The sequence below is a fragment of the Malus domestica genome, chromosome 16 (assembly GCF_042453785.1).
Source record: "Malus domestica chromosome 16, GDT2T_hap1".
Classification (NCBI taxonomy): Eukaryota; Viridiplantae; Streptophyta; class Magnoliopsida; order Rosales; family Rosaceae; genus Malus; species Malus domestica.
In genome coordinates, this window is record NC_091676.1 from 28,387,494 (window position 1) to 28,415,225 (window position 27,732).

The 27,732-nt window shown below is 39.5% G+C and overlaps 1 long non-coding RNA gene across 1 annotated transcript; it reads right to left on the minus strand.

Annotated features, from left to right (window-relative positions):
- Positions 1-1,522: 1,522 nt before the first annotated feature.
- Positions 1,523-18,068, minus strand: LOC139192809 (uncharacterized). Its single transcript, XR_011577219.1, has 3 exons — positions 17,787-18,068; positions 16,962-17,122; positions 1,523-1,776 (listed from the first exon to the last, which is right to left on the minus strand). It is a non-coding gene; the product is annotated as an uncharacterized lncRNA (long non-coding RNA).
- Between the last annotated feature and the right edge of the window lie 9,664 nt (positions 18,069-27,732).

Here is a 27,732-nt window from a genome sequence, read left to right on the forward strand (position 1 = left end):
TTAAGATAGTTGTAGTATATGAAAGTAGGGATCATTTTAGGCCGGTGATTAACTAGGGCTGCTAATCTACACAAATATGACAAAAAAAACACAAAACTAGACTTAAAAACACTTAACTAGACTCAAAGAACTCAAAACAAACTAAAAAGACTCAAAACAACACAAAACAATCAAATAGACTCAAACTAGACACTAGAGGGTGAATTAGACGAAAATTGATTTTAACTTGACTCAAAACACTTAAAAACACAAATTGGACAAATTCTAACTAACTTGACACAGCAAAATAAAGGGGATTGGGTTTTTGACGAATTTAAAGTAAAGACAATTAAATTAAAAACTTAGACAAATTAGACACAAATTTGGGGGAAATATGGGTGATTTGGCTAGCTAGAGGGTTCTTCTCTACACATGACACACTTGCATACAAAATGATTTCCAGTTGCTTTTCCAATAAACCATGAACCTCAATGCCCCAGATTAATCGTGAAAAGCATTAATTAACCCTCAAATTTTCCTTAAGTCATTGAATTGGATGGACAACGCATCGGCAACCAAATTATTCTTCAATAGTTCCCTACATGACAGCATAATAGAGATACAATCAAAGATCATTAGCTTTGTGAAAATCATAAGCATTGACAAAGCATTTGTAACTACGAACAGCATGATACTCCTACCAGGAATTCACTTACCGCGACCGTGACTAACAACCCCCACTACTTATAAATATAAGTTCATAACGATTAGGTGAAACTCCCTTATATTTTAGCATCAAATCCCTGCATGCAAACTAAGTGTGCACCCTTAATCAACAAACAACAATAAGTTCTTAATCAAACAGTTAAGTAAATTGCATTCACGATTCATGAAATCACAACTGGAAGTAATCAATTCATATTGCAAATATGTTCATGGCTTTGAATTTCCCCCTAACTAAAACGAGTTTAGCTCCTTATGTTCGCAATTAAACAAAGACAATTAAATTTAAACATTAAAACAATGGATAGAATACACCTAGAAATGCTCCAACAATCCAACATCTTGAATGGAAAGCACGGCTCCAAGGGTCTTCTCTCCTTTCTCCTTGCAAATTTGCGGCACAATGGGATGAATGTGTATGGGTGTATATGGCACGAATTTGTAGTGAATGGTGGTAGTGGGTGGTGATCTGAATGAATGCTGCAGCAATTATATTTATAGGGAGAAAAGGCACGGCCTAGGTAGCATTGGAAAAGGATTGGCACTCCAAAACCCAAGTGGAATGGGTTAAAACAATCAGAAACCAAGGGAAATTAGGATGACACATCAAAAACCATCAGGAACAAGGATATAAGGTGCGGCACAACTAGGAAAAGGGGTTTTAGAAGGGGTTAGGGCGCCACTTTTGTAAGGAGAGGAGATAAGGCTTCTAGAATCTGAAATATGTATTTTAAATGCATAATTATCCCTTATAAATGGCTGGAATTAAGGCACAAACTGATTTAGATAAGATAAGATTGGATAATGCTAGATTAGGAAATGATAAGATAAGATAAGGTTAGTTGGGATAAGATAAGGTTGGATAAGGTTTTGGATAATGACTCTTTCTTTTGAGCTGATTCCTTATCTTCTTTGTCTTGGATTTATTTTCTTCATCTTTTCAACACATTCCTAGTCTCTTGAACTTCAAATTTGTCCATCCATCTTGCTCCACTCATAAGCTATCCATTTGATGCCCAAAACTGCCTCAAAATGCTCCAAATTGCACTTTCTTACCAACTTTGTTATTTGGACCTACAAACACATGAAAATAGCTTAAAACACTATAATAAACACAAACTAACTATGAAAATGCAAGAAAACAAGCTAACTAAGTCGCATAAATATACTCCTATCAGGTACATGCCAAATTGGCAAAAGAATCCAGGGCATGAAGATGGTTTTGATTGGGAGGCTTAAATTGTGGTAGGTATGAAGGCCTTTGACTGTGTTTAACCGAACATGTTTCCTTTGAGGTTAACTGGGCTGGAAGACCAATGAGCATTAGAGTACTAATTAATGAGCTAATTATTGGTTGTCTCTTAACTAAAGTTGTGTAGCAGATTGCATCATTCACAATTTTGCATGTCGATGTTATCAGACTGTAAGCAATGGAGTTTAGTTAATCTTCAACTTGACTGCTCTTGCTTCTAACTCTGTGCGTACCACACAACAATTTTCATTGTATTTGACAAAATGACAACCACACCATTAGAAAATTTGGCTGCTAATTGAAGTTACCAAGGGGATAAAGACATGCATGTACGTACTCTGCCAATTTAGGGATAATGGCATCAGGATGGGTACTAGTGAGCGTGATGTATATGATAGTAGTAATATCGAACAAACACTGCATGTGATGGGTCAATATTTTATTATATATTTTACCCTATTATTAGTATTAATTTATTGATTATTTTGGTAGAATTTTGATACTTTGCTTTATATTTTCAACATAGGACATTCGACTTCCTCTGGAGCAAAACGTGACCAAACGGACGAATTTTAGAGTGATTCAAATTGGAGGACGTTCATGTGTTCCTTATCTTGTTCGTGTCAAAATATCAGAAATTTCTACCAAGCGGTTATTTTCTAGAGATTAAATGAAGGAGCAATGCGCATTGCTGGAAACGTTTCTGGGCCTAAACAGCTTTTTTGGGCCAGTTTTGGAGCTGATTTGGGTCCAAAACGTGGCTGTGCAGATTTTTGGGCGAATTTACCAAGTTAATTTAGGATTATGTTTCCTATTTTATTTCAATTTATTAGGTTTCCGAGTTTTATTCTAAGACCTTTTAGGGTTTTATTTTTATTAGTAGAAATAAGATATTTAGCCATTATGTTAAAAGGGGAGAACAGACGCAACATTGGAGAGGGGAGAGAACGCAATATTTTGGCTTTAGAGAGCTTTGGATTCAAGTTTATTTTCAAGGTGTTTTCTATCCATGTTTTTAATAATATTTTGTTTTATGATTGCTAGTAACTAGTTTTGTTTGCTAGGGCGAGGCCACGAGCCTTAGCAAGAATATGTAGTTTCTTTTCAATTTACTTATGATATTATGCTTGCAAGTTTTGAATTATTAATCACTGTGTTTTAAACCATCTAATTGTCTTGATGATTGGCCACCATTAGGATATTTAGAAAAGTAATTTGATGCAATTTTGGCGAAGAGCTGTCCCTGAAATTGGCGCTGGCTTCTTGTGATTAATATGTGTAACTTCTTAGGATGGACGACACGTTTTAAGGGTTATATGGTTTTTGAAAAGGTTTTCACAAAACTTAATGAGTCTTGCATGTTCACATTCGATCTGGACGCCATGAACGGGTTGCATGTTAGATATTGATAGGAGCATATTTATGCGACTTAGTGAGCTTGTTCTTGTACATTTACGTTGTGTTTTCTTAGTTAAGTTAGTCTTTTAAGCCACTTTCATGTGTTTTCAGGTTTTAAGGGCAAAGTATGCAAAGAAGTGTATTTTGGAGCCTTTTGGAGCAAAATTGAGCTTGGAATGAATGGCACGTGTTTGGAGAAAACAACAACGAACGAAATTGAAGAGTTAAAGATATGAGGAGTCCTAATTGAAGAAGGATTTCTAATCAACGAAGGAGTCCTAATTGAAGTAGGATTCCTAGTCAAAGAAAGAGTCCTAATTGAAGATGGATTCCTAGAAGAATGAGGATTCCTACTCAAACAAGGTTTCCTACTTGAAGTAGGAATGTTAAGCCTAAAGTTTCCTATTTTGCGTTGATCTTTCCTAAACCTAAATGGCCTTAAGTTCCAGTAACTTTGAAGGTTCCTAAGCATTGGAAGACACAAAACAAGGGTTCTAGAACACCTAGGACCATTTGCCGCACCTATTCCTTTCTAGAAACCCTTTTCCTTGCCTTGCAAGGCTTTCTAGAAGCCATATCCATATCTGCCGCACTTCTTATACCTTTTCCCCTTTGGATTTTGATTGTTTGGGCCCTAATCCTTATTTTCTGCTAAGTCCAAGTCCTAACCTGATTTCCCTAGGGTTTTATGTGCCTATATATACTCATATTTCATTCTTTGCCACACCACCACCTCCCATATTCACAATTCATGCCAGAAATCATTCTCCCATCTCTGCCGCAGCCATCCCTCACCATTCTCCATAATTTATGACCTAAAACACCCTTTGCCGCACCATACACCTATCCTAGCCTTAACCCCATCCTTCTACACCATTCATAATCCCCACAACCTGATCCTAAACCTTGTGCCGCAACAAAGAGGAAGGAGGGAAGTTCGTAGACGTACTTGCTGTTCAGTTTGGATCGCTGGAATGTCTAGGTGTTTTCTTTCTTTTGTTTTCAATGTCTAAATTTGTTTATCTTTGCTTTGTGAGTATGACGAACTAAACCCCTTTTAGCTAGGGGGAATTCGAAACCATGTTCAAGCTTGCAATATGATTTGATTACTTTCAGTTGTGAATTCAATTTATTTATCCGTTTGAATTAAAACTGATTTGTGTGTGTTGGTTGAGAGTGCACGCTTAATTTTCATGCATAAATATGATGCTAGGATATGAGGGAGTTTCACCTAATCGTTATGAACTTATATTCACAAGTAGTGAAGGTTGTTAATCACAATCGCGTTAAGTAAATTTTTGGCATAAGTTTCATGCAATTCATAGTTACAAGTGCTTCGTCAATGCTTATGATTTTCATAGAACTTAATGATTCTTGCTTGTATCTCTATTATGCAATTCATGTAGGGAACTTGTGGGGAATGCTTTGGGTTGTTGTATGCAATCATCCAATTCAATGAAATTAGGAAAATCTGAGGGTTAATTAGTGCAATTCACGGTTAATCTGGGGCGTTGAGAATTCATGGTTTATTGAAAAGCAACTGGAAATCGCTTTGTTTGCAAGTGTGTCATGTGTGGAGAAGAACCTCCTAGCTAACCTATCATCCATAGTTTTACCCAAATTCGTGTAGATTTCATTAGTTCTTTAATTTGCTTGTTTTGTTTTCAAATTCGTCAAAACCAAACCCCCCTTTTACTTTAGAGTGTCTAATTAGTTAGAATATGTTTTAGATTGTGTTTTAAGTGTCTTGAGTCAAAGGAAAACCAAAATTCATCCAAAATTGTGTTTAGAGTCCAAATATGCCCAATTTATGTTTTTAGGCAGATTTGAGCTTTTTTAGCTTGTTTTGAGTTTGTTTTGAGTTCTTTGAGTCTAGTTTAGTGTTTTTAACTTTGTTTATATGTTTTTAAGTCAGGCTAGAGGTTATTAGCATGCCCTCCTAATCCCCGGTCCAGAACGATCTCTACCTACATTCTTTACTACAATTGAGACAAGAGGGTTTAATTTGTGTGCTTATATAATTCGCATCAAATTTTAGGCGCTGTTGCCGGGGATTAGCAACTTTGCTAATCCCCCGTTGTTTCTTTTTGTTTCTTTTTCATGTCTTTTGTGTTAGTTACTGACTTTGTTTGTTTTCTTGTTTTAGGTACTAGTTTATGACTCGGAGTTTTCATCCGGTTCGTGAGCATATCTTGGACTTTGACGACGATTTTGAGAAGACTTTGAGAAGGAATAGGAATTAGCAAGATCATAACCCATTTATTCCTGAACCTGAGTTTGAAGAACATCCACTTGAAGAAGAAGAAGAGCCCACGACACAGGTTGTAGAGGAAGATCCCAACATGGCAGCGGATAATCGAACAATCAAGGAGCTTTCCGCTTCGGAATTGGACAATGCCGCTCCCCTATGCATCCAATACCCCATGGCTACCCAAGGGAAGACGGATGAGTTCGAATTGAAATCAAGTTTGTTGCATCACATTCCGAAGTTCCATGGGCTGTCTATGGAGGACCCTAACAAGCACTTGAAGGAATTTGAAGTGGTTTGTTCGAGCATGACCCCTGTCAATGTTGATGGTAGCATCTTGAAGATGAAGGCTTTTCCATTCTCTTTAATGGACAAAGCTAAAGATTGGTTGTATGAACTTGTACTTGGGACTGTTACATCTTGGGAAAGTATGAAACGAGCGTTCTTGGAGAAATTTTTCCCTACTTCAAGAGTCATTCTCTTGAGGAAACAAATTAGTGGTATCCAACAAAATCAAGGTGAATCATTTCCAACTTATTATGAACGTTTTAAAACTCTTGTTGCTTCATGTCCACAACACCAAATGAAAGAAGAGTTGCTACTTCAATACTTCTATGAAGGCCTTCTACCAATTGAACGTCAAATGCTATATGCCTTGGCGGGAGGAGCTTTGATGGACAAAACACCTATGGTAGCCAAGTGGACAAAACACCTATGGCAGCCAAGACACTAATCGTAAATCGTGCATTGAATGCACAACAATACGAAGGCATTAGGCAAAGGGACACCCCACGGCAGCAAGTGAATGAGGTAAGTTCCACATCCGATATTCAATTTCAATTAGCTAATCTTACTTCCATTGTGTCTTGGATGGCTGAAGGAATGAAGATTCAAGGACCAATGATGTGTGGAGTGTGTTCTATCCAAAGACATGCCTCTGAAAAGTGCCCTCAACTAATTGAGAATGGTGGATGGGAAAGCGCTAATGCGATTGGATTTCAAGGACAAAATCAGCCAAGAAACGATCCATATTCCAATACATATAATCCCGGTTAGAGAGACCATCCAAATTTCAAGTGGAGGGAGCCTCAACAAACCCAACAACAAGGAGGCTTTAGGCAGCAACCCCCGGGCTTTTATACTAAGCCATACACACCTACTCAAGCCCCACAACAATCTGCCTAAAACACTTCAGGTAATTCTTTGGATAATGACACACTTCTTAAGTTACTCACCACTTTGTCTCAGGGGCAAGAAAATCAAGCCAAAGCAATGCAAAATCAAGACAAAAGGGTGGACCAAATGGAGAAGCAAATTGGGTAGATTGCGGAGTTTGTAGGACAATTCAGAGAGCAAGGTAAGTTGCCTAGTTCAACCGTTGTCAACCCGAATGGAGGATTTGAATCTGCCAAAGCCATGAGTTTGTGGAGTGGAAAACAAGTTGGATCTGATCCCCAACCTTCCAGATCACATTCCAACGAGGTTGAAGAGTTGATAATGGAAGAGGAGGAGCAAGGCATACCCACTGCAAGGGGAGAACCACCCTTGTCGCAGCCACCTAAACACTCCAATTCGGCCAACAAGGGTAAGGAAGTTCCAATTTTGGTTAATCTAACGTTATTCCTCCAAATGTACCTTTTCCTCGTAGGTTTATGCAATCAAAGAAGGAGGAGCCTGAAAAGGACATTTTGGAGACGTTTAGAAAAGTTCAAGTCAATATACCACTTTTGGATGCAATTAACCAAGTTCCGAGATATGCCAAGTTTTTAAAAGAACTCTGCACCACTAGGAAGAGAATTTCGACCAAGGAGGTTGTAAAGGTAGGTGAAAATGTCTCCGCCATCTTGCAATGCAAACTGCCCCCTAAATGCAAAGATCCGGGTAGTTTTACAATTTCTTGTGTCATTGGTAATACTCGGTTTGAATCTACCATGTTAGATTTAGGTGCATCTATAAATGTCATGCCATATTGAATTTATGCATCTATGAACTTAGGAGAGTTGACAAATGATGGTGTGATTATTCAATTGGCCGATCGATCTAATGCCTATCCAAAGGGAGTTTTGGAAGATGTTTTGGTGCAGGTCAATCACTTAATCTTTCCGACGGATTTTTATATGCTTGAAATGGATGAATCGAACCATTCCCCTTCATTGCCCATCCTCTTGGGAAGACCATTCATGAAAACTGCCCGAACTAAAATTGATGTGTTTAATGGAACTTTGACAATGGAATTTGATGGGGAAGTTATTAATTTCAATCTTTCTGATTCTATGAAGTATCTTAGTGAGAATCATTCATGTTTTGCTATTGATGTAATTGATTCTTTGGCGCATGACCATTTTGACAAATTGAATGACGATGCACTTGAATTGGTCATTGCATAGGGAATGGACATTCAAAACATTGAAGCAGCAACCATGCACACCCACGGCATGCATGATCTTTCCCTTGCCGTGACCCCTAGTGAGGATGTCATTAAGATGGTGGCTGCCCTTGAATCATTGCCACCACAATCTGGTAAGTTTTTTGACCCAATTTCAAATTCAGTTTCAGCTAATAAGTTACTTCCCCCAGTTGTGCAGCCACCTACACTTGAACTTAAGCCATTGCCAAGCCATTTAAAGTATGTTGTCTTGGGAGATGATGAGACGTTGCTCGTCATTATCTCAAGCACAGTCACGACACAAGAGGAGAACAAGTTGGTGAGGGTGCTAAAGGAGTACAAAACGGCACTTGGGTGGACTTTGGCTGACATAAAAGGAATCAGTCCCACCACTTGCACGCACTACATACTTTTGGAGGAGGGGTCTAAAACATCTCGAGAGGCTCAACGCTGACTCAACCCTCCAATGATGGAAGTTGTGAAGAAGGAAATAATCAAGCTTTTAGATTGTGGAGTGATCTATCCTATTTCCGATAGTCGTTGGGTTTCGCCCGTTCAATGTGTTCCAAAGAAATCGGAAGTAACTGTGGTGACAAATGCCGAAAATGAGCTTATGCCTACTCGAATCCAAACAAGTTGGAGGGTGTGTATCAATTATAGGAAGCTCAACGCCACCACTAGGAAGGACCACTTCCCTTTGCCATTCATTGATCAAATGCTTGAAAGGTTAATGGGTTATGCTTTCTATTGTTTTCTTGATGGTTATTTTGGTTATAATCAAATTGTCATAGCACCTGAGGACCAAGAAAAAACCACTTTTACATGCCCCTTTGGTACATTTGCTTATCGTCGCATGCCATTTGGTTTATGTAATGCACCTGCCACATTTCAAAGATGCATGATGAGCATATTTTCTGATTATGTGTAGAAAATTATTGAAGTTTTTATGGATGATTTCAGCGTTTTTGGTGATTCATTTGATGGTTGTTTGCATAATCTCAGTTTGATCTTAAAACAATGTGTTGAAACTAACCTTGTTCTCAATTGGGAAAAATGTTACTTCATGGTTAAACAAGGCATAGTTTTAGGGTATATCATCTTTGAAAAAGGAATTGAGGTTGATAAATCAAAGATCGATCTTGTACGTCACTTACCCTCTCCTACTTCGGTTAGAGAGGTTCGTTCTTTTCTTGGACATGCATGTTTCTATCATAGGTTCATCAAATATTTCTTAAAAGTTGCCCAACCTCTTTGCTGACTCTTACAAAAAGATGTGACATTCGACTTCAATAGGGAATCCACGACATCATTCAACCAACTCAAGGAGTTGTTGACCACGGCTCCAATTATAGTCCCACCTGATTGGAGCCTTCCTTTCGAGCTAATGTGTGATGCATTCGACTATGCTTTAGGGGCTATTTTAGGACAAAGGAAAGACAAGAGGCCGCATGTGACTATGCCTCACGGACGTTGAATGATGCCCAATTAAACAATTCCATTACGGAAAAAGAACTTCTTGCCATTGTCTTTGCTTTAGATAAATTTAGATCATATTTAATTGGTACTAAAGTAATTGTTTTCACTGATCATGTAGCTCTAAAGTATTTGCTCTCCAAGAAGGAAGCCAAGCCAAGGCTAATTCAATGGATATTGCTTCTTCAAGAGTTCGATATTGAGATTCGAGACAAAAAGGGAAGTGAAAACGTGGTGGCTGACCACCTAAGCCGAATGGTGCATAATGAAGAGTCCCTACCCATTGCTGAAACATTTCCTGATGAACAATTGTTGTCCATTAAGGTAAGTGAGCCTTGGTATGCCGATTTGGTGAACTTTTTGGTGTCTAAACGAATTCCAAGTACTTTCACTAGGCACCAACGTGAAAAGCTTAGATGTGATGCACGGTTTTATGTATGGGATGATCCCTATTTATAGAAATTTTGCCTCGATCAGATTGTACGTCGATGTGTGCATGATTCTGAATTTCATTCAATTCTAAGCTTTTGTCATACATATGCATGTGGTGGGCACTTTGGTACACAAAGAATAGCACTTAAGGTGTTACAATGTGGGTTCTATTGGCCTAGTATCTTTAAGGATGCTAGAACTTTTTGCTTAACATGTGATAAATGCCAAAGAACAGGAAATATAAGTGCAAGGGATCAAATGCCGCAGGTTTCCATCCTTAATGTTGAAATTTTTTATGTTTGGGGTATTGATTTTATGGGTCCTTTTCCTTCCTCGTATGGTTTCATGTATATTTTGCTTGCGGTTGATTATGTGTCAAAGTGGGTGGAAGCAAAAGCCACCCGAACTAATGATTCTAAAGTGGTTGCAGATTTTATTAGAACTAACATATTTGCAAGGTTTGGCATGCCACGAGTAATCATAAGTGATGGAGGATCTCACTTTTGCAATCGGACCATTGAGGCGTTATTGAGGAAGTACAATGTCAACCATAAGGTTTCTACACCTTACCATCCTTAAACAAATGGCCAAGCCGAGGTTTCGAATCGAGAGATCAAACAGATTCTAGAGATGACCGTTGGGCCGACAAGGAAGGCTTGGAGCTTACGCTTAGATGATGCACTGTGGGCATATCGTACGACATACAAGACACCAATTGGGATGTCTCCATTTCGGCTCATTTATGGCAAGCCATGCCATCTCCTCGTAGAATTGGAGCACAAAGCTCATTGGGCAGTCAAGAAGTTCAACATGGACCTAGGTGCAGCAGGAAGTCATAGGAAACTCCAATTACATGAACTTGATGAGATAAGGAATGAGGCATATGAGAATGCCCGCATTTACAAAGAAAAGACCAAGGCTTTCCATGACAAAATGCTTCGTGGCAAAACATTCTCCATAGGGCAGAAAGTGCTATTGTTCAATTCCCGTTTACGTTTGTTTCCCGGTAAGTTACGTTCTAAGTGGATTGGACCGTTTGTTATTACTAATGTTTTTGTTCATGGTGCAGTCCAAATCCAAAGCTTGAAAACGGGACACGAATTCAAGGTGAATGGGCACCGTTTGAAGCCCTATTATGAGAACTTTGAGGAGCATGCCGTGGATGACATCTGCCTGCATGCCGTGGGCTCCAATGGGGAGTGAATGTGTTCTTTGTCCGGCTGCAAGACGTTAAAGCAAGCGCTTCTTGGGAGGCAACCCATGCATTCAACAACGGGAGACCTAGGAATCACTCCACTTCCAAATTTGCGTTCCTTAACCCTTTTCTTTGTTGTTTATATTCTGCCATGTTTAGTTTGCTTAGTTAGTTGTGTTATTGTGTTTATGTGAGTTTATGCTTGAAACATTGAGGACAATGTTTGATTTAAGTGTGGGGGGGGGGTAAATAAGTGCTTTTGATGCAAATTCGTGGGATTTTATCACCCATAACTTCCAAAGTTGTTCCTTGCTGTTTTAAGTGTTTTTATGCTGTTTTGATGCATTTTAGTGTGTTTTGACATAAAAATCCGAAAATCTCATAAAAATTTGAAACATTGTTTTGAAAAACCCAAAAAGAGTTGTTTTTGAATTGTTTTTGTGTGTTTGTTTGTGTCTTAGGGTACCTTTCAACACAATGATGAGGATTCGGTTTCTAAGTGCATGACTGTTAAAGAGAATTATAAACATGGATGAAAGCTTGATTTACTCTTTGGTTTATGCTTGGTTGTGGTTATAACTTATAAATTCACATGCAATCATAAAGGAAAAAAATCAGTTTTTATAATATGCTTGAAGGAAGGAACTCAAATTAACGCTACAACCTAGTGAGACTTGAGCCTAAACGTTTATTTGGAGAGTTAATAATCTGTGCAGTCTTGTTTTCTAAAAGTCGTTGCATGATCTCATTATTCTTTGCTTGGTTACTACTTAGAAGGTGTTTCATCATCTCGTTCCAAATGCTAGAACTCATGCCCATTTCATTCAAAGCATGCTATTGATTTGCATAATACATATTCAAGATGAAGTTGTGTAGTGACCACCACCAAAGCCAAATTGCCGTGTATCCTACTTCACTATATGTTTCAATTTAACCCCGTTGAGCCTTGTGTAGCCTATGTTCTTTGTTAACCCACACTATCCTCACCTAGCCTAGATTAGGACCATCCATACCCTTGTTCTTGAAGCATAGTAAAGTATGACTCAATTGAATTCCTTTTGATCAATGTCTTGCAGAAATCAAGTGTGGGGGAAGTGATTCTTGTGTGTGTGTTCGCCAAAGTCTTTAATAAGACACGGGTAGAAAAGAAAAAGAAAAAAAAAAATTCGTGAAGAAAAGAATGAAAAAAAAAGAAGAAAAGTGTGAAAAGTATGAAAACGAGTTGAAAAAGATGTGAAAATGAGCTCTAAAGTGTTGATTGTTGAAGTAAGGGTCCAAAACATTGAATTCGGCCCTAAGTTTTGCATGAACCTTCCCTTTGTGTTTAAAAGTTGATTTCTGCATTCTAAAGTGAATTCTAAGTTTCGATTTCATTACTTTGCTTGCTATTGCTTCAAGAACGTTTGTTATCCCTATCCTTCCTTTGTTAGCCATTACCCTTAGCCCCGTTACAACCCTTGACTTCAACCTTGAGTGTTGTGTGTTTCAATTTGTGGAGTTTGAAATTGGTATGAGCATATGGTGTCACTGCTTCTCGCATCTAAGTAGTAGCATTCCATTCATGAGATCATATCTAAACATGCTTATTAACTCCAGAAACTGTTTTCTTTGTTATACATATATGTGAGCGTTCGTTTTCATGTCTACATCAATCTTCTCACATATAACTAGTATAGGGTGTGTAGTCAGAAAATATGTGTGAAAATTGAGTGCATATCTAGTAAGGAATTGAGGGAATTCTCTAAGGCATGTTACTACATTCAAAACATCATTTTAATTGGTTAAATGTGAACTAGTAAGTGGTGACTATGATTAAGTATGTGCTCAAGTGTGAAGATGACTAAAATCTGTGGGGATGATGATTTTTAACATGTTATGTGCATTGGAAATCCCTGAGGCAAACGTTGGAAGGTTTATGTTGTGTTTTGTTTGTTTTGTTTCATTTTGTTTGCTTGAGTTCGTTTTGTTTTGCTCGAGGACAAGCAAAAGCTAAGTGTGGGGGAATTTGATAGGAGCATCTTTATGCAACTTAGTGAGCTTGTTCTTGTACATTTACGTTGTGTTTTCTTAGTTAAGTTAGTCTTTTAAGCCACTTTCATGTGTTCTCAGGTTTTAAGGGCAAAGTATGCAAATAAGTGTATTTTGGAGCCTTTTGGAGCAAAATTGAGCTTAGAATGAATGGCACGTGTTTGGAGCAAAAGGAATGGACGAAATTGAAGAGTTGAAGATGTGAGGAGTCTTAATTGAAGAAGGATTCCTAATCAACGAAGGAGTCCTAATTGAAGAAGGATTCCTAGTCAAAGAAAGAGTCCTAATTGAAGATGGATTCCTAGAAGAATGAGGATTCCTACTCAAACAAGGTTTCCTAGAAGAAGGAGGATTCCTACTCAAACAAGGTTTCCTACTTGAAGTAGGAAAGTTAAGCCTAAAGTTTCCTATTTTGGGTTGATCTTTCCTAAACCTAAATGGCCTTAAGTTCTAGCAACTTTGAAGGTTCCTAAGCATTGGAAGACACAAAACAAAGGTTCTAGAACACCTAGGACCCTTTGCCGCACCTATTCCCTTCTAGAAACCCTTTTCCTTGCCTTGCAAGGCTTTCTAGAAGCCATATCCATATCTGCCGCACTTCCTATACCTTTTCCCCTTTGGATTTTGATTGTTTGGGCCCTAATCCTTATTTTCTGCTAAGTCCAAGTCCTAACCTGATTTCCCTAGGGTTTTATGTGCCTATATATACTCATATTTCATTCTTTGCCACACCACCACCTCCCATATTCACAATTCACGGCAGAAATCATTCTCCCATCTCTGCCGCAGCCATCCCTCACCATTCTCCATAGTTTCTGACCTAAAACACCCCTTGCTGCACCATACACCTATCCTAGCCTTAACCCCATCCTTCTACACCATTCATAATCCCCATAACCTGACCCTAAACCTTGTGCTGCAACAAAGAGGAAGGAGGGAAGTTCGTAGACGTACTTGCTGTTCAGTTTGGATTGCTGGAGTGTCTAGGTGTTTTCTTTCTTTTGTTTTCAATGTCTAAATTTGTTTATCTTTGCTTTGTGAGTATGAGGAACTAAACCCCTTTTAGCTAGGGGGAATTCGAAACCATGTTCATGCTTGCAATATGATTTGATTACTTTCAGTTATGATTCATAAGTTGTGAATTCAATTTACTTATCCGTTTGAATTAAAACTGATTTGTGTGTGTTGGTTGAGAGTGCACGCTTAATTTTCATGCATAAATATGATGCTAGGATATAAGGGAGTTTCACCTAATCGTTATGAACTTATATTCACAAGTAGTGAAGGTTGTTAATCACAATCACGTTAAGTAAATTTTTGGCATAAGTTTCATGCAATTCATAGTTACAAGTGCTTCATCAATGCTTATGATTTTCATAGAACTTAATGATTCTTGATTGTATCTCTATTATGCAATTCATGTAGGGAACTTGTGGGGAATGCTTTGGGTTGTTGTATGCAATTATCCAATTCAATGAAATTAGGAAAATCTGAGGGTTAATTAGTGCAATTCACGGTTAATCTGGGGCGTTGAGAATTCATGGTTTATTGAAAAGCAACTGGAAATCGCTTTGTTTGCAAGTGTGTCATGTGTGGAGAAGAACCTCCTAGCTAACCTATCATCCATAGTTTTACCCAAATTTGTGCAGATTTCATTAGTTCTTTAATTTGCTTGTTTTGTTTTCAAATTCGTCAAAACCAAACCCCCATTTACTTTAGAGTGTCTAATTAGTTAGAATATGTTTTAGATTGTGTTTTTAAGTGTCTTGAGTCAAAGGAAAACCAAAATTCGTCCAAAATTGTGTTTAGAGTCCAAATCTGCCCAGTTTGTGTTTTTAGGCAGATTTGAGCGTTTTTAGCTTGTTTTGAGTCTTTTGAGTTTGTTTTGAGTTCTTTGAGTCTAGTTTAGTGTTTTTAACTTTGTTTATATGTTTTTAAGTCAGTCTAGAGGTTATTAGCAAGCCATCCTAATCCTCGGTCCAGAACGATCCCTACTTACATTCTTTACTACAATTGAGACAAGAGGGTTTAATTTGTGTGCTTATATAATTCGCATCAGATATATGTTTTATGTTGGAGGTTCCAAGTAGGATATACTTTAGGAAAACCTAACCTTCAAAATATGCATGTGTAATCATAAGTAATTGGAAGAACTACATAGGATTGTTAAGGTGACGGCGGAACCCTAGTGCTCAAATTTTATTTTCAAAACTATTTTCTTTTGTTTTATTTATTTTCCTAATTTATTTAATTGTTTTTAATTAATTTTTTTTTTAATATTTTAGATCATAAAATCATCTTTTTCTAAACTTTGTTTTCAAATAATTAATTAAGATTTGATTTTAACATAAATTATTCATTCAATCCCTGTGGAGATCGACCTTGCTTGAGCTGCTATACTACGATAACCTTGTACTCTTGCAAGTATTGTAAAGTGTTTTTATCCCTACTTTTGCAGGTGGTAAAATCCCTATAAAAAAATTGGCGCCGTTGCCGGAGATTGTTTTAAATAATTTGTGTTTATCAACTCTTAGTTAATTACTTTTGTATATATCTTTTTATTTACTTGATTTTTTTTTAGGTTACAATTTATGCAACAATGGAATTTGTACCTCCTCCTGGATTCAATATACAACCCGAAGGATCGCCTTTATGGGTTTTTTTTTTGCAAAACAGGGTTTCTATGGATTTAAACCTACAATTTGTGCCCTTTGTTGTTCAAAGACCCATGAAATTTTACAATGCCCTAGAAGGAAGTATTTTCCAGACTATGTGAAGAAGCATATTAATATGAGGAGCGAGTCACATTGGCGTTGGAACGATCCCACTTTTGATTACTATGCTCCGTATTTGGGAAAGCATCCTAGTTTTAGATGGGCAGGCACTCAACAGCCTTTTGAGCAGCCTAATATGACACAAGATTAAGAGGAATGCTCTACAATTTAAGCATTAAACTATGAGAAAATATATGATGATCAAGAGGGAATTGGTGCAGAAACGGAAGAGCCATTCACGCTTATGGGAGGAAACAACATATGCTGATCCTGAAATCCTCCCAGAACCTACGACAACCTAAGTTAGTGTGCTGTCAGAATTTTCACCTCAAAGGCTGCAGTTGTGAACGAGAGCTGATGCTTTGGAGGGGCAGACAACCACCAATGAAAATTTTCTGGTTGCTGAATTAGACATGCCAACAGCACAACCTATCAAATTTGAGGAAAGTCAAGAGGAGTCCTACAAGAAGGCTAAAATCTCCATGGAAAGGAAGAAAAAGTTCCGTGAGAGCCAAATTCCTCATAGAGAAATTCATCCATTGCAAAAATTGTGGGTTTTAAATACAAGGTGGAAGTCAGCTCGACGGAAACATAATCCTCACTAGAAAGGAGTCTATTTCATTGCAAAGATTCATTCAAATAGAAGGATGTATAAGAAGAATTCAACCACTAAATTTGGAAGCACCATTGACAAAGATCAATTCACTCCGCATCTATTGTTGCTCTATGACGTTATTAAGAAGTGGTTGACTTTGAAAGAACAAGTGACATGATCACCAGTTTTCCGCTTTGTCTAGCTATAGACTTTAACTAAAACGCTAATTGAGAGGCAACCCAATTTTTCTAAACTCTTTTCATTTTCTATTTTCGTTCATTTTATTTCCTTACTTTTATTCTCTTAAAAAAAATCAAAAAATTGAAAAAAAATACAAAAACAACAATTTTGTTTAATTAATCAGTTTTATTCGGAGTTTTATTCTAATTAAATTTTTAATGCGTGATCTTTGTGTTGGAGTTTTATTAGTTTAGCTTCACATAGATTACAATATTAATAAGCAGAGTATAAATCAAACCTGAAGAAGCCGTTGCAACAGAGTTCGCAGAGGTAAGTCTTCTACTCAATGGGGACCTTATGCTCTCACTAGATTAGGGCTAGTTTTACTGAATAAGAACATGTGTTTCCCCTTGAGCAAGGACTGAACCTTTATAGACGTGTAATCCCAAGCATTTCCTCCTATCACGGAAACAGTTCGATTAAACCCCACGTCCATTTCATTTCCAATGTGGGATATCCACTCTCTACCATGTTTATCCTTATAGTCCTACTTTAAATGAAATAATATTTATTCATATATTAACTCTAACTGATTTAGGCTTCCACTAAACTTAAACCCTGATGTGATAAGTTTAAAGTCCAATAGGGTTCCAACACTTTGCACGTTGCATTTGGAGGTGATTCAGCCCAAATTCCACTGCGTGGAATCAACATTCATTCAACTGAATCGTGCATTCAGTAGCATTCATTCACCCATCTCAGTACATTCATCAACATTTCTCAAAGTGCAGAAATTTAAAAGGGAATGCAAACTGGAGGCTTCAGACCATTCAACAAATTTCTAAGTACACGGTTCTACAATCGGGGATCCAAATGTGTAGAAGAGTCTACATATTGCAGATCAAGTTTCATGCAAATTTTTGCTCGCAGATTCATCAAATGGAGACATGCAAATTCACAGAACACCTACGTGAGTATGACTTATGCAACAGAAACAAGGTTATTCAGAGAGATGATATCAAAGAGATGAATGCATGTTCACAGACAACATCCACAGATCAGCATGATTTTCAGAGACATCACACAATGCTTAATTTTAACGTAGTACAGGGATTTGATTTACCTTCCATTTTGTAGATCTGAGCAGCCATGTGTGCACAGAAGCTCCGCGTGTGCGCCTTTGCTCCTCGCAGTAACTATTTTCCCCTTGCCTCACTCGGATCCTGAAGTTTACATATAGAACACACACATGTGTTCGTGGCAGGAATTTTCGTCGGGGATGCTTCCTAGCCGAAGAGCACACAGCTCCCCGAGAGGTCGGCGCCGGTTGATGCTTTCTATCGGGCTTCTGCTTTACTGGCGGGCTTGTTGGGCAAAGCCTGTCAGGCAAGGCTTATCGGGCAAGGCTGAAAGAGAAGGACAGAGTTAACTTTGAAATGTGCCTTTGTGCGGCCTTAGGTGTAGGCCTTGAGGCTCACAAGCAAGATTAACTTTTAAGTGCTCAGGCGTGCCACTGCCATCTTCAGCATGGCAGATGTAAAACGGATGTTGAGTTTTAATTATATATATACTCGAGAGACTATGTTAGTTATGACATGTGCCTTTGTGGGGCCTTAGGTGTAGGCCTTGAGGCTTCCCGTTAATAACTAACTTAGTACTCGTATATATAAGGTTCGTTTTCTTGGTTATATGAGTCTTATAACCATTATACTTCTGATTACCTGAGCCCGAAGAGCAGAATGAATCCAAATAGGTGCCTTTGTAGGGCCTTGAATAGGCCTTGAGGCTTCCCATCAGAATTCATTCTGTACTCGAACGTTCTATGGTAATCATAATATAATAGAAATAAAAACTAAGTGACAGGTCGATTACTTACGCCTCAAGTAACTTCGGACTTCTTGTTTATCAAAGCTTGTCGTGGATGGGTTAAGTCCACATAAGGTTCTTTTTTTATACCTTGAGGCCAAGGACTTTTAAGTGATCAAATCTTATATGCTCGAGGGCTTAGAACTTAGATCTAGCTTGACCTGTGAAGACATATTCAAATCAGATTCAAGCATTGAGAGAGTCTTTTAATAGCCATATTACTAGAAATAACTTGGATACAACTTGTAGTATACAAGATATTGCTAGGCTAATGAATGAAAAGACAAAAACAAAGAGGGTCGAGCAAGGTTTAACCTTGTCGGGCAAGGCTGATCTTTTTGTAACTTTCTATCTTTGTGGTTTATTAGGAGGTTTGAAAGCTTAGAAAAGGGGTTGGGAGATAAGTTTACAGAAAGAAATCGATACTACAGCAAGAGTTGAACAGGGTAGTAGAGCTATTACAAAGGGTTTATCCCGAAAGGGATGAAGGCTTGGGCTGACTACAGCTTCGTTTTGAAGGCAAATTTGGCTTTGAGTAGAGTTTGTGCTTGTATTTGTTGGTTTGTTTGAGTGTCTTTAACTCTGATTTCTCTTTCTTCTTTTATAGACACTTTGGCTTGGCCTCCTGTAGCAATCATCTTGACCGAATGCAGTTTAAAGGATAATGACTCATCAGTTATTTACTTGTACTGCCAATGTAAAGTACTTTTGGGCTGATAAGCTGGCTGGTCTATAGCACTTGGCCCTTGGGTAGGTGAGCAAGTGGTGCAAATGATCTGCACCTAGTTGGGAAAGGCTTTTTCTGCCTTCTGGGCTTGGGCTGTGCTTCGGGCTTTTCTCCTCTTTTTGGGCCAACTCCCTTCTGAGCCCAAAGTTTAAGTTTTAACCCAAACAGTTCCCCCTTCAATAAATATTCAGACTGGAATTCCAGGCGCCAATATTGATTGAATAGGTCTCTATTAATACCTACGTATTTCGTTCTCGGAATTTGCACACTTTTCAAAAGCAATCACCGCCTTTCTACGATTATTCCAATCACTTTCGAATCTCCTGCATTCTTCTTATCTTTGTAATCGAAAACTTCCTAACTCCCTAGTCGTTTTTCTTTTCTAAATCTTTTAAACTCTCCGCTGCTTTTTGCCCGACATCTTCCATCCTTGTCGTCTTCCTTGCCGTTCCTTTTCCAAACTTCATCAAATGGCTTAAGGATCCAGCCAAATCCAACTATCATACGAATCTGGGGAAGGCATCGCCACTTTGCACCGTTTACTCAACGGCCTGCATCGCCCTCGAGCAGGTTTGCATTCTGAGCTTTTCTTTGAAGTACATGGGGTACAATCGTTGGGTCCCGCATGGATTTCTCGGGTCCCTGCAGTGATAGAGGACAATATGCCTAAGGATAACTGGTTTTCCCCAAATCCCTTTTTGGCTAAGTCAGGCATTATTTCATCCAAGTGGTCGTCATATCACCGAGGCTTTCCATTGATGAATGATCCAGCTTGGGCTCAATGGATTGACGAACTAGAGCCAACGTTTAAGAAGAAATGGATGAATAATGGCATTTACGAGTTGATAATGCTCTAAAAAACCACCATTATTCCCAAGCCCGAACTGCTTGCTTCTTCTCTTCTTTTCTAGAATTCGTGCACAAACACTTTTGACTTTCGTATGGGTCCCATGTCTCCGACTATTCTAGATATGGCTCAAGTCTTCGGGCTAAGGCCATTGGGCAGGATAGTAGATGTTACTCAAGACTGGGCTCTCCCCTCAATTGCTGAAAGCTCAGGTCCATCCACATCCTTCCTCTCCCTGGAATATAACTCTGCAACCTTTAAGAGTTATAGGACCTTGTTCAAGGGATTCATCCCTTTTGTAAAAGAAAATTTTAGAGCAGGTTCTTCTCGTGCTGATAGAGATCAAGAGCACATGTATTTCCTCTTATACTAGCTCAACAAACATGTCTTCCCTAATAAATCTAAAGGAGTGAAGGTTGAATGGATCCCCTTGGTGGAAGCTCTTCATAACTTCGATGATGTAGCAACAGGTTCATTCCTTCTTTCTTATCTTTACCATCTTCTTTTCAAAATGACTCAAGGCGAGCCATTTGAGACTAACCTGAATGGACCCATATGGATGATATAAACATGGCTCTAATGGTACTTTCCAGAGTTTCGGGCTGCCAACTTAGAGTTCCCAGAAGGTGTGGCCCCCGCCCGAATCCTAGCCGAAGCTGCTTCTACTGATCACTCCACCTTCGCCTGCATTTATTTCTTCAAGGTTTGTAGGACTCGATCAGACCTGGAATGGGGTGCGTCAGTCTTGAGAAGATATCCTTGGTTCTCTGATCAGGCCTTTCAAGATGCTCCTGGGAAAGATGCCACCTCCTCTTGTAGGGAAAAATTTATTAGTTGCATTCAATCGAGAGATATGGCCTGGGGAGTTCGGGGCAATCGATATGATCGAGGGTTGGAGGTGTATCACCCTAACTTTTGCAGCAGGCAATTAGGCTTTAGGCAAACCATCCCCATCCCATTTTTTGACTCTGTTCATTGTGGCACTTCATTTCGTTTATCATCTCCCTCTGAGGCGACCTTTAGAGCTGCCCGACGCAGTCTTGAAGTCATGAGTCAGGCTGCCCGAAAGTCCATCATCCTCAATTGTGAATGCACTTCACTCTTCTCTTCTTGGTGGGAAGAAAAATGGACCAAGAAATATGGAGGAGACTTGAGAGAGACTCATGATCGCCTTTTTAGTCAACTTTCTCTCAGATCATACCCCAGTTTGGGCGAACTTGAAAATTGGAAGGAGATGATTCAAGAGAAGAATCGGATTCTTCTGATAGGTATTTCTTCTTCTTATCTTGATTCTGTAACCCTTCTCTTGAAGCCTTTTAACTTTTTCCCTACTTAACCCTGCAGCCCAAGTGGATGTTGAATCGGTACCTATTGAGTTCGAGGATGACTCAGCTGATGCAGCAGTTCTTCATGGAGCTGCGGCAGAGGTTGAAAGGCGAGAAGCTGGAGAAGGTGGGGATGTTTGAGAAGATTCAGGAGCTGAAAAAGAAGCGCCTGAAGCCACCATCCAAGTGTCTAAGCGAAGGAAAGCAGTTGTGATTGAGAACTCAGATTCAGATTCTGATCCTGCATCCCCACCCAAGACTAAACGACGAATTCCTACTCCTACTAGAAAGAGTAAGAGAACCAGAACCGTCCAAACTCTCAAGTCCTCAGACCCACCTGCTCTAATTTCTGAGGCGGGCAGAAAGAAGCAAAACTCTTCAAGCGAGTTGTGTTCTTTTCTGTCAGATTGCCACCTTTCTTCTTTATCTAGTTACTTATGTTTTTCTTGAACACAGGACCTCAAGCATCAAAGAAACCAACCATCGCTTCCAAGGATGAACTATTAGGAGCTGAAATGTATAAAAAGGCTGAAGAATTGCGAAATATCACCCTTAAAGAACTTGAGGTATAGTCTACTTTTATATTTGCATAGTCTTTCTTGTTTTCACAAAACCCTGAGCATGATTACTTGAGTCAGGCTGCAAGAAAGGAAAAGCTTCATTCGTCCAAGGGCTCTTCACCACTTGCTTGAGAAACAAACCTCTCTCCCCCCCGGGTTAATCCTCGGAGGTACACTCCCTTTCTTCTTGAACCTTAGGTAACTTTTATAATTTCTAGGGCTAATGCCTGATCCTTTTTCTTCTTCTGACTTCATCCAGGTCGGGGTATCTGCCCCCTTGCCTAGTCAAGGTTTTCCTTTGATTTCTCCTTCTGTCCTGGAGGCAACTCCATCTTCTCAATTTGATCCATCCACGGGAGTAATGTTGCACTTCGTGGATGTGGACAGTAATTTGGTGAGTAACCATCTTTACATTGATTTCCCATACATTGTTTCGATATCAACTTCTATTTACCTCTTCTTCAGCCTTCTTTAATACAACATCCATCAGTGGCAACATGTGACAAACCCATAGTCCCTGAGATTCCTGTGACTTCAGAAACAACTACTTTGCAGGTGTTTGCCTGCCCGACAGTTACCCTTGATGAACCTCCTTCATCTTCTCAGGGTCGAACTCTGGTAAAGAGATATTTTCTTCCTGTTCTTCTCTTACCATCTGCTTACTAACAATTGCTGCTATTCCTGGGCACTTCCAGGGTATTGGTGAAGGTTCAGGCGCAGCTTTTTCTTCCCCTGTCAATGGTAGGGAGTCTTCTCCTCAACCAGGAATTGGTACTCTTCCTTGTGAGGCTCCAGGGCTTAGTCAGGTATATTTCTTCCTCCCAAAACTTCTCTTCATTTCAAACTGTATATTTAACAATTTGATCTTCTTTTGGTCTTTGTAGCTAGTTCTTGAAGAAACTTCTTCTCCTTGCTTGGTTCGTAAGTCAAAGCTCTCCCGACCTCATTTAACTATTGGGAGTGCTGGGATTGCTCATCCTGGAATTGAGAAGGACGGGGAGCTAAAAACTGCCTCATCAGTAGGCACTACCTCATTAGAGGAAACTGGAGTGCGAAATCCCCCTCTTGCTTCTCCATTTTCAAAAACTGCTAAGTTGCCCGATCTGTTTGAAGAATTTGGGCAGCTCGAGACAAGGTTGAAATCTTCGAAGCATTATTCACCTTTCGGCTTTTCAGAGCAGAAACAAGTTTTCCAAGAATGGGCAAGGAAGGATTTCTCCGCTTCATATAGCCCTAAGGCTCTTTGTGATCTGGAAAAGGTTACGAGTGAGCTTTTCAAAGCCGGCCAACTGTAAAAAACCCAGCATGATTCATTTCTTTCTTTCTTTGAGAATTTGAGGGCTCTTCGGGACCAACATAAGAGAGCAGAAAGACAAGCCAATCGTGTAAGATGCTTCCAGGAGAAGGAATCAAGTACTTCTGCTCAGGTAGAAAGGTTGATGAATGATGGTTCACTAACGAAAGCAAGGATTGAAGTGGTGACTTCTGAAATCCAAAAACTAGAGGAACAACTGGTTGTTCTCAAGGCTGAGCAAGCAACTCTTCTTAACACCCTCGAAAATCAAATCGAAGAAGTGAAGAAGACAAACTCGGAGTTAGAGCATTCTAGATCTCAACTTGTAAATAGCCATACTGTTATGACCGAACCTAGTAGGATTTTTACAATCATGCAGACATACCATTCTCGAATAATCACCCTGAGTGAAGATGTAAAATTATTAGAATAGGATTACTTGTAATCCCTTTTTTAGTGGAATGAACATGTACTTGTCTTTTGCTTGCTTTGCTTCTGGCCTTTGTCTGAACTTCTTTCGGGCAACTCTTTGCCCCATTGTTTACTTTCTTCTTTATTTGAGCGAGGGTGTTGTGACAACCTGAGATCCATCTTTCCCCTCTGTCGTAATAATTGATGACACTGGCTTCTCTATCTAAACCAGATGGATCACGTTGATAAGAGCTTCCGGGAAAGGATTGGTATCAACCATCATACTAGCTTGTGGCTTGTCAAGTAACAACTTTCCCTTCACTATAAGGTCTTGTATCCAGTCTCTGAACTGGACACAATTGGTTATAGAATGGTTGAAGGTATAGTGTAACTTGCAATACTTCTTTCCCCTCAGCTCTTCTGGTTTGGGCATCTTTTTCGTACTGTCGGGCATAATCACTTTTGCCCGCAACAGCTCTTCATAAATCTCAGGTGCTTTGGCCAGATCAAACGAATAGCTCTGGTACTTGGGAGGTTTCATCGGAACAAAACCTCCATCGTTCATCACAATCTTCTGGTCCTTGATGGGTTGAACTAATCCTTTCACTGTCAATGGTTTGAAATGCGTAGTCATCTCAGCAGCACACACCTCGACTTCCTTTTTGTCATGGCCATCCTCCTGCTCTGGCCCAATTTCTCCTACTTCCACACGATGAATTGCAGCTTTGTTTTTGTAAAAGGGAGGAGCTTTGGAAGTATGCTTCACTTACTGTTCTTCTAGCAATAGCTTTTCATATTTTGTGGCAGCAATGACTAATTCTTGTAGCTCGTTAAATTATGTATCATAAAATCTTTTCCTCAAAGGTAATCTCAGAGCCCTTTGAGCAATTGATATGAGCTGAGCTTGGTTAACAGGGAATTGGCACCTCATCCTTTTCTTCCTGAACCTCATCATGAAGTCTTATGTGGACTCATGCTCGTATTGTTTGACTTCAACCAGATCATTAATAGTCATTTCTGGTTCTATTCTGTAAAATTGTTCATGGAAAGCCATCTCCATTTGCCCCCAGTTGGCAATAGAGTTATGGGGTAATAGAGAATACCACAGGGATGCAAGTCCTACCAACGAATTCCCAAACAACCTTAACTTGTAGTTTGGGTTGTCTTCATATGCCACCCAGTGATTAGAGAATTTGAAAATGTGATATCTGGAGGACACACTGCTATCTTCACCTGTGAATGTTGGGAATGCGGACATCTTGAAGTTGAGAGGAAATTGATTATGCTCATCAATGTATTTAGGATAAGGCTTTTGATAAGTAATCCTGAACACTGGGCGAGCTCGTGGTTGAGCATTTTGAACCACTGCCCTTCTCAATTCAGCCAACTCATCCCTTAGTTGTTGAGTAGCTGTATTATTATTCTGGAAGAGAAGGGCGGACTCGTTCTTTGGGCTTCGGTCATTGCCTGTGAATGCTTCTTTCTTTGATTCAGGCTTTCTCTAGTTGGTTCCCCCTCCCTTATGAGCCAATGGGGGTGGCCTATAAGGAAGAGGTTTATCCGAAGCTGCGGAACTTTCTTTTTGGCTGGACTCTCCTGTTGTTATGGGCATCCCATACTTTGTCCTTTCCTGCTCGCTTTGCTTCCTGTTATTAAATGATAATAATGGGAAGCTAGGAAACTCTTTCTCCAAGATCGGCTCTATCACGGGTTGACTTCCTTCAGGAACTGCTTTCTTCTTTCCCCTATCCTTTTCTTCTTCTAATAGTGGAAATAGGGAATGATTGACTCACTTCTGATGGTAACCTAGCTCATCCTACTCCCTTGAGTGCCTTTTGGAGTGGAAAACTCCAGATCTAGCCTTCTCTGTAAATTCCCTGTTAAGGTACACAGTCTACTGACTTCCCCCTTGGTCTCCAAAGAGATTTTTTCCATACTTCTTAATACTTGTATCATAGTAGCCTGTAATTCCTCATTAGGTCATTTCCTTTCCGACTTTTCGGATGAGGATGGGCTTTCTAGGACCACCTGTCCTGATGGGGAAGAAGGATTTCCCAATTGATTTGTCATTGGTAGCAAAAGTTGAGAAGAACCGTCCTTCGTATTCTTTCTGCGAAGTTTATGGCCTTTCTTCTTGGACATGCAGGATCAACACAAATGAGATCCCACCGGGCGTGCCAAAACTATGTTCGTGGTAGAAATTTCCGTCGGGAATGCTTCTTAGCTGACGAGCACACAGCTCATTTAGAGGTCGACGCCGGTTGATGCTTTCTGTAGGGCTTCTGCTTTACTGGCGGGCTTGGTGGGCAAAGCCTGTCGGGCAAGGCTTGTCGGGCAAGGCTGAAAGAGAAGGACAGAGTTAACTTTGAAAGGTGCCTTTGTAGGGCCTTAGGTGTAGGCCTTAAGGCTTCCCGTTAATAACTAACTTAGTATTCGTATATATAAGGTTCATTTTCTTGGTTATATGAGTCTTATAACCATTATACTTCTGATTATCTAAGCCCGAAGAGCAGAATGAATCCAAATAGGTGCCTTTGTAGGGCCTTGAATAGGCCTTGAGGCTTCCCATCAGAATTCATTCTATGCTCAACGTTCTAGCCCGAGGAACAGAATGAATCCAAATAGGTGCCTTTGTAGGGCCTTGAATAGGCCTTGAGGCTTCCCATCAGAATTCATTCCGTACTCGAACGTTCTATGGTAATCCTAATATAATAGAAATAAAAACTAAGTGACAGGTCGATTACTTGCGCCTCAAGTAACTTCGAACTTCTTGTTTATCAAAGCTTGTCGTGGATGGGTTAAGTCCACATAAGGTTCCTTTTTTATGCCTTGAGGCCAAGGACTTTTGAGTGATCAAATCTTACATGCCTGAGGGCTTAGAACATAGATCTGGCTTGAACCGTGAAGACATATTCAAATCGGATTCAAGCGCTGAGAGAGTCTTTTAATAGCCATATTACTAGAAATAACTTGGATACAACTTGTAGTATACAACATATTGCTAGGCTAATGAATGAAAAGACAAAAACAAAGAGGGTCGGGCAAGGCTGATCGTCTTGCAACTTCGTATCTTTGTGGTTTATCAGGAGGTTTGAAAGCTTAGAAAAGGGGTTAGGATATGAGTTTACAGAAAGAAATCGATACTACAGCAAGAGTTGAACAGGGTAGTAGAGCTATTACAAAGGGTTTAGCCCGAAAGGGATGAAGGCTTGGGCTGACTACAGCTTCGTTTTGAAGGCAAATTTGGCTTTGAGGAGAGTTTGTGCTTGTATTTATTGGTTTGTTTGAGTGTCTTTAACTCTGATTTCTCTTTCTTCTTTTATAGACACTTTGGCTTGGCCTCCTATAGCAATAATCTTGACCGAATGTAGTTTAAAGGATAGTGACTCATCAACTATTTACTTATACTGCCACTGTAAAGTACTTTTGGGCTAATTAGCTGACTGGTCTATACCACTTGGCCCTTGGGTAGGTGAGCAAGTGGTGCAAATGATCTGCACCTAGTCGGGAAATGCCTTTTCTGCCTTCTGGGCTTGGGTTGTGCTTCGGGCTTTTCTCCTCTTTTTGGGCCAACTCCCTTCTGAGCCCAAAGTTTAAGTTTTAACCCAAACAACATGCATGAAGATTTACACGGATTATTTTTTTCGAGTAACTAATAACTCTGGACAAGAAAATGGAAAGCGGAAATCTGTGTACAATACCTTTTGGGTTGCCACATGGAGGATTCTTTGAATCAAAGATGGATCGAGACTAAGTTTGGGGGTGGTGTCTATTGAGTCTGCATGCTATTGTTCACAGACATGAAGGCTGAGAGGTTTGGTGGAGTGGCGACAGCTTTTGGGAAGCTAGGATTCGTGTCTGGGAAAGGAAAAAGGAGCACAAAAGAAAAGAGGAAGGATTTGAGAAAATGAGAGGAGGTGCGGCCGCTGGGACTACTAGAAATGAGGAAATGAGCATGTATGCTTAGTTTTTAAACGGAGCTCTTAATGTTCGGCCACACATGTGGGCTTGCCCATGTTTCTTCCATCGCCTCCAGAGC